This window comes from Chlamydotis macqueenii, chromosome 13 (genome assembly GCF_036417535.1).
Source record: "Chlamydotis macqueenii isolate bChlMac1 chromosome 13, bChlMac1.mat, whole genome shotgun sequence".
NCBI classification, from domain to species: domain Eukaryota; kingdom Metazoa; phylum Chordata; class Aves; order Otidiformes; family Otididae; genus Chlamydotis; species Chlamydotis macqueenii.
Window position 1 is genome coordinate 22154895 of NC_141568.1, and position 13508 is coordinate 22168402.

Genomic DNA, 13508 nt, shown 5'->3' on the forward strand with positions numbered 1-13508 from the left:
AGAGCTGTGGAGCTCTGGGTGAGGACTCTTGTGGTGAGTCTGCTGCAGGCTCTGTCACTTCACAGAAATATTCAATACGTGCCTCCTTTAAAGCTCTAAGAATTAGTTAATTACGGGGCCTGACTCACTCTATTAACAGGTACTCTGAACTGGACACTTGATGCAAAGCGTGTGTGACACTGTCAGAGGGGACATCGATTTATGGCATAACAAGCATTTGAACCAAACTGACTTCTTCAGTGCTATTCTATCAAACCTGCTGTGCTGTCATTATTTATTAATGTTCCTTTCATACTAGTAAGCTGCTGTGATGTGATTCAGGCGCTGCAGCACAGCTGGCACGTGCTAGCTGGTACACTGAGGACACTAGCCAGCAGCTGGAGAGTTAGATTGGTGTGACCCTGGCTGTTCTCCGTATCTTTCTTCTCAGTGGAGAAATAGCAAATGCAGTATTTTCTGCAGGAATATGCAAAAGCAGCTGATGTTGAAGGCTAGCAATTATGGTTTATGCTAGTGAAAAGAGCAGGGAGAGTAAGTTCTTCTTAGTGATCAGTCTCTGTTCCTAAATGGAAGTGCAATAATAATAGAAAAAGAAATACAAAGTCAAACATTCTGAATGATAACTCTTCCTATTAGAATAGTAATGTGATATTCTGTAGCTCAGGAGCTGGCTCCAAATTCTTCCACAATATATTTTTCAGAAGAGAGGACCAGCTCCTCATAGAACAGCGTAGGCTATTACGTGTGTGGAAAAAGCTATTGATTTTAACATTAAAAACCAATTTAATGCTTGAATTAACAGGCTCTGTTTCAATTTCAATGTCTCTGCCTTCTTGTTAGTTGCAAATAGTCACATAAAGTACACAGAACTTGAAGAGTAAACTTTTAATGCTCTATTTTAAAATACTTGGTTTTCTTGTAATGGTGCTAAGGGGTTACCTGAGCATAGCCCTGCTAGTTGAGACAGTGGAGCATGAGTGGCTGATGGTCTGGAAAACCAGATCCTCTGTGCAAATAAGATTTTCTAGGCCTTACAAGGGTGTGGAAATGGTTTTGAGAGGCTTGTGCATTTCCTGGGAGTGGTGTTGTATAGTGAGAGTGGGTGTACACGGTTGGTAAGGTTGTGAAGTGGACTGAGCCGAGGGAAATCCAGCTACACAGTACAGTGGGACTGTGGGTTAAATCTGAGGGGAACTTGCAAAATTACTGGCTTTGCACACCTTTGAAATAGTTGACTATTCTTCACATTAGGGATTTTTACTTATACATGTCTGCCTGCAATTATGGGTATTTTCTATGACTTTTCCCTGTGTCAGAAAGCTAGGAGGAAAGCTAGCAATGGGGACAGTTCATTAGCTGTAGTCTTAATTTAAGGACAATCTTTAGTTATTTTGTGAAGAAGCCTGACTGTACAGACATAGCAAGGGATTCTCATCAGCACACCATTCTGCTTCGCTACAAACAAAAGAGGCATATCTAAAAAAAGAGCATACAAGCAATATTGCAAACTTAGATTTTTAAATTTTTTTTTTAGCTGGACAAGATATATTTTCCATTTCAGTGGAAATCTTTTCTACATTATAGACACTATTCCAGAGTGCTGATGTATACAAAGGAAAGAAATACAGTGGCTTCAAATACTTTTGAACGTATCATTTTTATTTTCTAAATAAAGGAGGCCCTGTTTTTGAAGGGTAAGATTTGCAGCTACTTAAAAGGCCACCAGAGGGAAAACTAGTTGGGATAAAACTAAAGAGTTTATTCAAAAGAAAAATAATATTTTATTTTACACTACTTAATGATTATTTTATTTATTGAGTATAATTTAAAGACAGTATATACAGGTTGAAATGCATATTTTTCATTGTCATATTTGAATTAAGACATTTCACTAAATAACCAAAATATGTCTTGGTATTTTAGAAAAAAAAAAGCTCCTTTTTTGATACAAGCTGTTCTGTAACTGAATTTGATCCAACTTATGAATGGCTTTGATCTCCCAAAAGCTCCACATTATGTTCTTCTTACTTAAAAAAAACCCCAAGCAATCTCACCCCAACAAACTATGGTAACCAAACAAAACAATAACTTTCACCCCAGTCATTTGTTTCTAACATTTTGGGGGGATCTGGAATGTGTACAGCTATGAATGTAAATATATATGCCATTCTACCTACAAAAAGTAAGATTAATACAAATTTTATTGAGATTAACAGACTGCAGTCGTTAGGGATCACTGGGTCACATATTCTATTGTTTTGTAAACTATGGACCTTAGAATGTACTCCGGTATTTGCTGTATTACGTAGAGAACCTGTATTTTTTTTCTGAAACACTTTTTCCTGAAAAGTCTCCAACATATTTTTTAAATTGCGAAATATTATAAGAACTCCATTAGAAAAAGAGTTGACTTTATCATTTGCATATGTTATGTGTTGCATCATTATCATATATACATATTTATGTAGTACATAGTACAGTTATTGTGATTATGCACAAATTGCTAAGCAGATTGCAGAGCAGAGACAACCAAGTCAACAACAGAAAAGCAACTAGAAAGGTCCAATGTGCCTGTGCATACTTTATTCCGGGTTATATTGCCCAAAATGAACTGGCTGCCTATCACCATTCCATTCGCTGAAGCAGCACACTTCAGATAGTTCCGGCCTTGCAAACTACCCTCTGCTAAGACATAATCATAAGCTCACTGACAAGTGTTTGTCAGAAATCACTTTGTGCTAATTGATCTCTTATCCGACTCACTTTAGTAGCTAATTTTTAAGACCCAAGAGCCATCATTACTACACATTAGTTGTCAGCTAATCCTTTGGAAAAAGGAACCTGAAGTACTTGAAGTACTACAAAATTAATTACAGGAGAATTGCTTTTAAACAGCCACATTCAAGATTTTAACTGAAACGAAAGGAAGCATTGATCAAAACAACATATCCCATCACCAACAGCTGTAGTCTTTTGCATCATTAGTAAATTTAATTTTATTTTGCTTACAGTGAAGGAGGAGGTGCACTGATCACTAGTAAAATCACTAGTGCAAGCGTTTTTCATTCTTTTCAAGCACACCTTCTTCCTGACAGAATTCTGCCTAATGATTTGTTGCATTCTGCATATGCAGTAATCATGATTTAATCCTTATCTTTAATCACTGCTCTTCAGTATTCTTTCAAAGACGTGGTCAGCAGCTCTAGAGGGGCAGAAGTTTAAGGTGTCGGTGATGGCAATGATGCCTATTCTTACTAACACCAGTGAAAATTCTAACAAGGCAAAATACAGCCTTCACTCTGTTATATAGAACCATAGAATGGTTAGGGTTGGAAGGGACCTTCAAAGGTCATCTAGTCCAACCCCCCTGCAAAGAGCAGGGACATCCCTGACTAGATCAGGTTGCTCAGATTCTCATCCAGCATTGCCTGCTCATGTTAAGCTTCTCATCCACCAGCACTCCCAAGTCCTTCTCCTCAGGGCTGCTCTCAATCCATTTTCTGCTGAGCCTGGATTTGTGCCTGGGATTGCCATGACTGTCATAGTTCAGCCCCGATCAGGACCAGACTACGCAGTCTGTCTCTCACTCCCCCCACCCTCCGAGAGAACAGGGAGAGAAAATATAAGGAAAACGGCTCGAGGTTTGAGATAAGGACAGGGAGAAATCCTTAAAGTTACCGTCACGGGCAAAACAGACTCCTCTTGGGGAAAACTATTCATTTATTGCTACAAACAGCAGGATAATGAGACAGAGAACAAGATAACCTCCATCCACCCCTCCCTCTTCCCGGGCTTAACATTATCTCTACTACCTCCCCCCCCCGAGCGGCACAGAGGGGAAGAGGGAATGGGGGTTGCAGTCAGTTCATTATACGTTGTTTTACGCCGCTGCTTCATGGTCGTGGGAAGAACTCCTCACATTCCTCCCCTGCTCCAGCGTGGGGTCCCTCCCACGGGCCACAGTCCTTCGTGGAACTGCTCCGGCGTGGGTCATCTCTTCCACGGGTGCAGTCCCTCTAGAACAGCTGTCCCAGCGGGCCCTCCACGGGCCACAGCCTCCTTCAGGCCTCCACCTCCCCCAGTACAGGGTCCTTCACGGGCTCCAAGTGGATCTCTGCTCCTCCGTGGACCTCCATGGGCTGCAGGGGGACAACCTGCTCCACCATGGTCGTCACCACAGGCTGCAGGGGAATCTTGGCCAGGAGCCGCATTACTCCTCCCCCTCCTTCTGAACTGACCTTGGCATCTGCAGCCGTTCCTCACAACAGGCTGGTAGATGTCTCTCAGGATCTTTTTTACATCTTATTCACTTCTCATCTCCTCTCCACTTCTTGTAGCTGGGCTGGGCTGAGTCGGGCCCAGTTGGCTGCCTGGCGAGAGGCCAGAGGGTGAGGCCTGCAAGGCCCATGAGGCCTGCGCCTCCCCCTCTGCACCTCTGCCCCCGCTCAGCTTCTTCACATCTTCTCTTCTCTCTTTTTTTTTTTTCCTGTTTTCCCCTTCTTAAATACGTTATCGCAGAGGCATTATCACGGGACATTCTGCTACCAATCGGCTCAGCCTTGGCCAGCAGCAGGTCTGCCCTAGGCCCGGCCGAGTCCACTGAACAAAGGGGAGCGACTTCTAGCAGTTTCCTACAGAAGCTACCACCTTAGGCCCCCCTCTACTAAACAAAACCACGACACATGACCCAGGTGCAGGACCTTGCACTTGGTCTGGTTGAACTTCATGAGGTTGGCACGGTGTTACATGCCTGGTAAATAAATCCCACAGTGTTAGTCATAACACTGAAGCCTGTTTATAATTTCCATTTTTGCCAAAAGTCTGTTTATTCCCATCAACACTCCATTTCAGTTTTAACATCTGTTGGAAAATCTGCCTGCCTATTGTTTGTCTCCAAGGAAAGAAAACATTTTGTTATTAGCTGTGTTCCTGTTGTATCTCTGCAGTCAGTTAAGGAACACCTTGTGTAAGGCTTGGTCTATTCTTCTGGGGCTCTTGACAACTTTGAAACATCTAAAAAAGTACTGCTTCTTGGCTCTTTTCAGACCTTCCTCCGAGAGCTGAGTATCTGGAGAAGGAGCCTCCTGAATACTAAGGGTGCATGATCAACAGCACTGCCTTGTAGATCAGTCTTGGTGAAGTAATCTGCATAGACTTGAATCTTCCATTATTATGTAGATTCCTTCTGAAAGTCAATACTTAGATGAATGTTCCCTGAGATGAAAGCACGGCTGAGAAGCAGATATGTCTCTCTATATGTGAAATAATGAAGGGGAAAAAAGAAAAAAAAAATCAGATCAGTCCTCAGTTCAACCCAGTTCTACTACTACTCAGGCACCTTGCCTGCTCTTCAGTGGAACTTGAAAGCATGTTGAGGAGTGAGTGAAAGCAGAACTGCAGTATCCTCTTCAATGAGCAAAAAGGCTAAAATCTGTTTTACCAACTCCTTGACAAGAGGAGCAAAGGTTCACTTTGGAAGGTCAGTCAGCTGAAACTTGCCTTGCCAAAAATTGAGGAGTCAGCAATACCAAGCATATTTGTGGTTAAGAAAAACCCAACACTCAGCAGGCAAAGCAGTAGGAATTGCAGAAGCTGTTAAGGTTAAGCACAAGAAAAGAAGGGTCTATAAACAGGAACATCCAAATAAGCAATCTGTTATTGGGATTTTAAAATATAAGGTGGCTGTTAGACCAGTTCTAGGCCACCCAGCACTTTGCTGAAGAAGCCAATATTGAGATGAGTCTGAAAACTACTCAGATCACACAGAGGAAACACGAAAGCATCCTCTGTTAATAAAGAGAGAAGCAGTGATACAAGCCGGTGATTTCCAGCTCTAATTTTTCCAACTTCTGGAAGTCAGATATCTTGATCTCAGTGATACGGCTCCATCTTAGATAAATGTAGACATTTGGATGTGAACTCTATGTGAAGCTCCAAAATAGTTCATAAAAAAAAAAAAAAACTGGATTTGACTTTTTGAAGGAATGAAATGATACCAGTTTTCATAAGTTTTTTTCTGGTTAGATTAAATTTATTTAGATTTACAATGGTTTAAGTTTATACAGCTATAAAAGGAAATTGGAAGACTGATGAAATACCTGTCAAAGAACAGTTACAGCTAATAACACAACTAATTAACAGGAAGCTGGAGTTATGTGACATCATTCATCCCCAGACATAAAAGTGGTTTGGAAATGAATCAATGAAACATATGCATAATATCTGCATGTTACAGAGGGCAAATGGAGGCCTAGAAAGACTAAAATGATTGCCATGGCAACAAAGAAAATTTGTGTCAAGATGAGGAAAAAAAAACACAGAATTTTTTTTACTGTCTTATGTAGCAGTCTCTTCTGATTTTTTTTTTTTTGTCTTTTGTGCATATTTGTTTTTTCTTTCCCATCACTATCACAGCTCTGCTGGCTTGTCTCAACTGCTTATTCCATACACTTGATAGACATTTTCTGATTTGTAAGCCTTATATTAACTAACAATTATTTTCATTACATGTAATAAAATCATTTGATCTTTTAATTCTATTTCATAGAATCACAGAATGGTTTGGATTGGAAGGGACCTTCAAAGCCCACCCAGTCCAACCTCCCTGCAAGGAGCAGGGACATCTCCAACCAGATCAGGTTGCTCAGAGCCCCAGCCAACCTGGCCTTGAATGTTTCCAGGGATGGGGCATCCACCACCTCTCTGCGCAACCTAGGACAGTGTTCCACCACCCTCAGTGTAAAAATTTTTTTCCTAATATCCAATCTAAATCTGCCTCTCTCTATTTTAAAACCATTACCCCTCGTCCTGTCACACCAGGCCCTACTGAACAGCCTCTCCTCATCTTTCTTGTAGGTACTGGAAGACCGCTATAAGGTATCCCTGGAGCCTCCTCTTCCCCAGGCTGAACAGCCCCAACTCTCAACCTGTCTGCATAGGAGAGGTGCTCCAGCCTTCTGATCATCTTTGTGGCCTCCTCTGGACTCTCTCCAACTGGTCCATGTCCTTCTGATGTTGGGGTCTCTTCTCCTCAGGGCTGGTCTCGATCCATTCTCCACCCAGCCTGGATTTCTACCTGGGATTGCCCTGACCCATGTGCAGGACCTTGCCCTTGGCCTGGTTGAACTTCATGATGTTCTCACAGGCCCACCTCTCCAGCCGGTCAAGGTCCCTCTGGATGGCATCCCTCCCCTCCAGCGTGTCGATGGCACCACACAGCTTGGTGTCGTCAGCAAACTTGCTGAGGGTGCACTCTCTCCCACTGTCCATGTCGCTGACAAAGATGTTGAACAGGGCCGGGCCCAACACAGACCCCTGAGGAACGCCACTCGTGACCGGTCTCCCCATGGACATTGAGCCGTTAACCACCACTCTCTGAGTGCGGCCATCCAGCCAACTCCTTATCCACCAAGTGGTCCGTCCATCAAACCCATGTCTCTCCAGTTTAGAGAGAAGGATGTTGTGTGGGACAGTGTGAAATGCTTTGCACAAGTCCAGGTAGATGATATCCGTTGCTTGTCCCTTGTCCACCGATGCTGTTACCCCGTCGTAGAAGGCCACCAAATTGGTCAGGCACGATCTGCCCTTGGTGAAGCCATGTTGGCTGTCACCAACCACCTCCTTGCTCTCCATGTGCCTTAGCATGGTTTCCAGGAGAATCTGCTCCATGACCTTGCCAGGCACAGAGGTAAGGCTGAGCGGCCTGTAGTTGCCCAGGTCCTCCTCATTCCCCTTTTTAAAAATGGGGGTTGTGTTCCCTCTCTTCCAGTCATCAGGGACCTCACCACATTGCCACGACTTCTCAAATACAATGGCCAGTGGCTTGGCAACTTCATCTGCCAGTTCCCTCAGGACCCACAGATGGATCTCATCAGGTCCCATGGACTTGCGCACCTTCAGGTTCCTCAGATGTTCCTGAACCTGCTCTTCTAGTATTTATATTTTAAGGTTGCCTTGTATGAGACATGACAAAGAGGATACTATTTTAAGACATCTTACAGGAGAAATAGCCTGTGCTCTCAACTGAGATATATCTATGTCCACAAAAGGGAACTAATATCAAGAGGTTAATCTTCCAGCACTGATTAGAATCAAGATATTTTTTTCTTTAGATAGGAACACTTAGTAAAACACTAAGCTATTCCTCTTTGGGTCTTTAACTTTGAAATAAAATTTTCAGTTGGCATGAACATACATTGCTCCAGGGAAATCAGTGGCACATAATAAAGTTTTGGTCCAGAGTAACTAAGTAAGTTTGTTATCCTATATGTATTTCTGTAGGTGGATGTTTTTTCTTCATAAGCCCACATACAAAAGGAAGGGTTATTATGCCCCTGTGCACTGCATGCTCATATTTTATAAAAACTGGAAGCCATGAGACTTGCACTGTGGAGAGCTGAAGCAACAGCTCCGCATAATTTTGCACAGCAATCATTTTCAATTGCACGTCAGTCCTGCTACACAAGGGGCCGTAGGCTGACTTGCAGATGTCAGCTTCAGCAGCCCAGCACTGGCCATTGAGGAGCTGTGTTTCAGTACTAGTCACTTCTGAAGCAGCTCAAACTCCTTCATACGCTGCCAATATTTCTTTTTCAGGTGAAGTGTAGCGGGCCTCGGATCCTCTATATCCCCAGCTCCAAAACCCGAGGGGTCAACCTCGAGCCTCCCTTGGTGTTCTCTGCCAAAGACTCCAGGTAGGGCCATTCTCCCCAGCTGCAGTGTACAGCCCATTTTTAACATCTTGTCCTGTTTGGACTGGCCCAGGGGCTACTGCACGAACAATCTCCTGTTTCATTTGTTCAAAGGCTTGTCGTTGTTCAGGGCCCCATTTAATATCATTGCTCTTTCAGGTCACTTTATACAGAGCGCTTACAATCATACTAGCATTTAGGAGATGCATCCTCCAGAAACACAGAATGCCCAGGAAAGCTTGTGTCTCCTTTTCGTCAGTTGGTGGGGACGTGTCGGTTATTTCTTCAGCCATATCCATTGGAATCTGCTTACATTCATCTTGCCATTTTACTCCTAAAATCAGGATTTCTTGTGCAGGTCCTTTGACCTTACTTAATTTTACGGCAAACTCAGCTTTCAGGAGGATTTTAATTATTTTCCCCCCTTTTTCAAAGGCTTCTGATACAGTATTGCCCCACAGAATTATACCATTAATATACTGCAAACGCTCTAGAGCTCCACCCTTTTCCAGTGCAGTCTGGATCAGCCCATGGCAGATGGTGGGGCTGTGTTTCCATCCCTGGGGCAGTTGATTCCCAGTGTACTGGACCCACCTCCAAGTGAAAGCAAACTGTGGCCTGCATTCTGCTGCCAGAGGGATTGAGAAGGACACACAAGTGATGTCTATGGTGGCACATCACTTGGAGTCCAAGGCAGCCATTTCATACTGAAATTCTAGCATGCCTGGCACAGCAGCACTCAGTTGTGGTGTAACCTCATTTGGGCCATGACAGTCCACCATTAACCTCCACTTGATTTTCTCACTGGCCATATGGGACTGTTAAAAGGTGAGCGGGACTTGCTGATCGTTCCCTGGGTCTCCAGTTGACGAATCAGCTTATGGATGGGGATCAGGGCATCTCAGTTGGTGGGATATTGTCATTGGTGCACAGTTGTGGTAGCGATCAGCATCTGTTGTTTTTCGACCCTCAGCAACCCCACAATAGAAGGATCCTCCGAGAGACCAGGCAAGGTGGACAACTGTATAATTTCCTCCATCTCCAAAGCACCTACACCAAAAGCCCACCAGTACCCTTTTGGGTCCTTGAAATACCCCCTTCTGAGGTTATCTATACCAAGAATACATGGAGCATCTGGGCCAGTCACTATGGGGTGCTTTTGCCACTCATTCCTTGTCAGGCTCACTTCAGCCTCCGATACAGTCGGCTGTTGGGATCCTCCTGTCACTCCAGAAACACAAATGGGTTCTGCCCCGTTGTAGCTTGATGGTATTAGGGTACACTGTGCACCAGTGTCTACTAGAGCCTTCTACTCTCGTGGGTCTGACGTTCCAGGCCATTGAATCCATACAGTCCAGTAAACTCTGTTATCCCTCTCCTCCACCTGGCTGGAGGCAGGGCCTCTCTAATCCTGGCCACGGTATTCCTTGTTCATTTCTTTTAAATATGCATCAGAAATCGCTTTGAGAGGGTCAGAAGTAAGACTATTCCTTCTACTCTGCCTATTAGAGACTGGAGCAGCAATTTTCTGGGGAGAACCTCCATTTGCAATTGTTTTTCCCCGTAACTCACATACCCATGTCTCCAAGGCTGAGGTAGGTTTCCCATCCCACTTCCTCATGTCCTCTCCTTGGTCACGCAAGGTAAGCCACAGGGTACCTCACTGCATGTACTATCTCTATTGAGTGGGGTAACATTTACTCCTAGTAGCTGAAATGTTGGCCTGTATCGGTGGGGAATAGGACATAACCTCTTTGCATTTCTGGAACTCCCAGGACAGTTTCTCCACAGCCGAGACACAGGCCCGTAGGGAGGAAAACAGACTGTCCTCATACTGCCGGAGTCGGCCAGCCAGTTCATCCACTCTTTGTTCCTCTCCATCTTTCCAGGTTATAACTGCCAATGAGCTGGCATATGATGGTGGTGCACTTCAAATAAACTGCCACATTGGTCATGTGCACCTGACTTCATCTGGATCCTTAGATAACTGCTCATTGGCCACGTCATCATAAATAATCTCCAGCACAGCCAGTTCCCTCAGGTACTGGATGCCCCTCTCCATGGTGGCCCATTTGCCTGGGTGACATATTACATCCTCCTTGAAAGGACATCTCTCCTTCACACCTGACAGGAGTCCCCTCCAGAGGCTGAGGTCTGGTGTCCCTTTTCCAACTGCTTTGTCAATGCCCCCTTTTCTAGAAATGGATCCCAGCTGCCTGGCTTCTCTGCCCTCTAATTCCAGGCTCCTGGCCCCATTATCCCAGCACTTGAGCAGCCAGCTGACAATGTCCTCACCTGGATGACAGCTGAAATCTTTTCACATGTCTCACAGCTCTCTAGGGATAGAGATCAGGTGGTTACTGTCTCATTTAGGAGTTCTTCCTCTGAGGAAGAGGCAGAGCCCACCTGCTGAGTTCTTCCTTGGCACAAAGCAAGTAATTCTTCCTCCTCCTGTCTTCGTGATGGCCCTGCTTCAGAGTAGTCTGCCTCCTTGCTGACAGGGCAATATGCTGCTTCTTCCTGCTCCCTCTTGTTTAGTAAGGGACGAGAAGCTTCTTCGTCCCTTACTAAACAAGCTGACTTGCACTTCCAAGTTTTCTTCTTGCGTACAGGGGCAACTGATACCAGCACAGGTTCATTCTCTGATTCAGCTGCAGTGCCTGTTGCTGGGGTTTGAGTAGCCACAGTGCAGGTCAGTTTGTTTTCCCTTCGGTTCTCTTGAGGGTGCTACATAACATTGAGCAGTGTTTGGTAGATACTGACCAGGGCCCAGCACAGTGCAGTAAGCTGTGCTTCTTCAGAGCAGCCATAACATTTTTTCAAGTGTTCTGTCATGCTATCAGTGTACTTTAGTTGTTCAGGACTAAAATTCCAAACCATGGGAGGTGAAAAGTTTTCTAGATACCTGCCCATGTTCTATCACATACCATGCCATGCATGACTATCTCACCTCAGGGCAGATCTCTGGAGGATATTCCTAAAAAGTGGCTATGTAACCCTGAACAAGACTTGGCACACATTCAAGAGACACAGCAATAACATCACAGTGGCTTGAATATCCCCCAGATATTCAAAGTTCTCAAAAAGTTTTGTAACTGCTCTGGAGGTGAAAGAGTTGAGGAAGTGATCCATACACAGATACCAACTTATCTTTGAGGCCATTGACGTTACCATATCATAAATTGATAGAGTACAACAAAGTGGTAATTCTCATTGTTTTCCCTGAAGTGATCCCAGCACCACATAGTACATACAAGAGTGTAGGTAACACAACAACATGAACAACCACTGTAACATCATGACCAGCGACTAATAACTGATACAGTAAGTTTCTATAACAAATTTTGTTTCAAACCACTCAAGTCAGATCTGTTGTTATCTCAACTCTTCGAGCCCCATGTAGGATGCCAAAATAACTGTTGTAGCTTAGCCCTGATGGGGACCAGACTACACAGTTTCTTTCTCACTCCCCCCACCCTCCAGTGGGACAGAGAGGAGAACTAGGAAAGAAAAGAAGCCAAAACTTGGGAGTTGAGATTAAAAAAAAAAGTTTAAGAGAATAACAGAAGAAAAATAAGATGGAAAACAAACACACAAACCCCAATAACAGAAAATACTGAAGCACATAACTTACAGTACAATAGCTTACAACAGATCCTGATGCCTGACATCCTGTAGAGCAACAGGAGCCTCTTCACTCACACACCAAGCATGGTGCCACAGGGGATGGAATAACCCTTTGGCCAATTTGGGTAAACTATCCCAGCTGTTGGCTAATTAGTAACCTATCCCAGCTGTGTGCCCAGCCACAGGGGCCACCAGCTCCAGTTCCTCTCCCAGCTCAGGTGAAAATTAACTCTCTCCTGGCCAGAACCAGGACACCATGTCATGTTTTTCAGTGAAGGTCTACTTCAGATTTCAAAAGTCAGAGTTCTGCATGCTAGCACTCCTCACTGTTTTAATATTTCAAGGGGAAGGCAGCTGAGCAAATATATTTGGGCTTAAGATAAGGTTAGGGGCTTTAGAAGCATCTAGGTGGCTGAAATGCAGACACCTCATTGACAGGAGCAATAGCAATGAGATTTCATTCAAAAGTATGAGAGCTGAGTATGGAGTGAGGGCAACCACTTTCTCTTCCTCCTTTCAAACTCAGGAGCATTAATGTTCCATGTAAATTCTTGCCGGGCCTCTGCACTTCACACAGACCTGGTCTTACTCAAGAAAAAAATAAGCTTGGAGAAAAGGGAAAAGAAGGGCAACTGGTGAGATGAGGGCAATGGAGAGGCTGCTGTGCAGAAGGATAGAGGGATTGTAACTTATCAAAAGAGGTTCAGGAAATCACTAATTCATGCTCAAGAATAAATTGTGTGGATAAAGATTGTTGAGAGAAAAAGAACTTATTCAGCTCAAGAATATAACTGATGGTCTGCATTGTGCATGCACATTCAAGCTGAAAAGTGGAAAGTTTACAATAATAAGAGGATTGAGTTTCTATCTTCAGTATGAGGGGAGAGAAACCAACTGCGGTGGAGTTTTTTGAACAAAATGGAGCTTGATCAGTCCATGACTGAGATCCCTGCAGCAGCAATCCCTGCCTGGATTATGTTTCTTTGAAGTAAAACAGCTCTGTTGCAAGGATTGGGGGTAACTAACTGGACATTGTGGAAGTCTCTTATAGCAGAATGCCTTCTGCCCTATGCTGAAAACGGAACAGATAGAGGAAAATGGATTGTCCTGTTGGCAATGTTGTGCCAATGTTTCACCCAGTGTGAAAGAACTGACCTTCCCATTGTGAGCCCATTGTGAGCCCACTGTGAG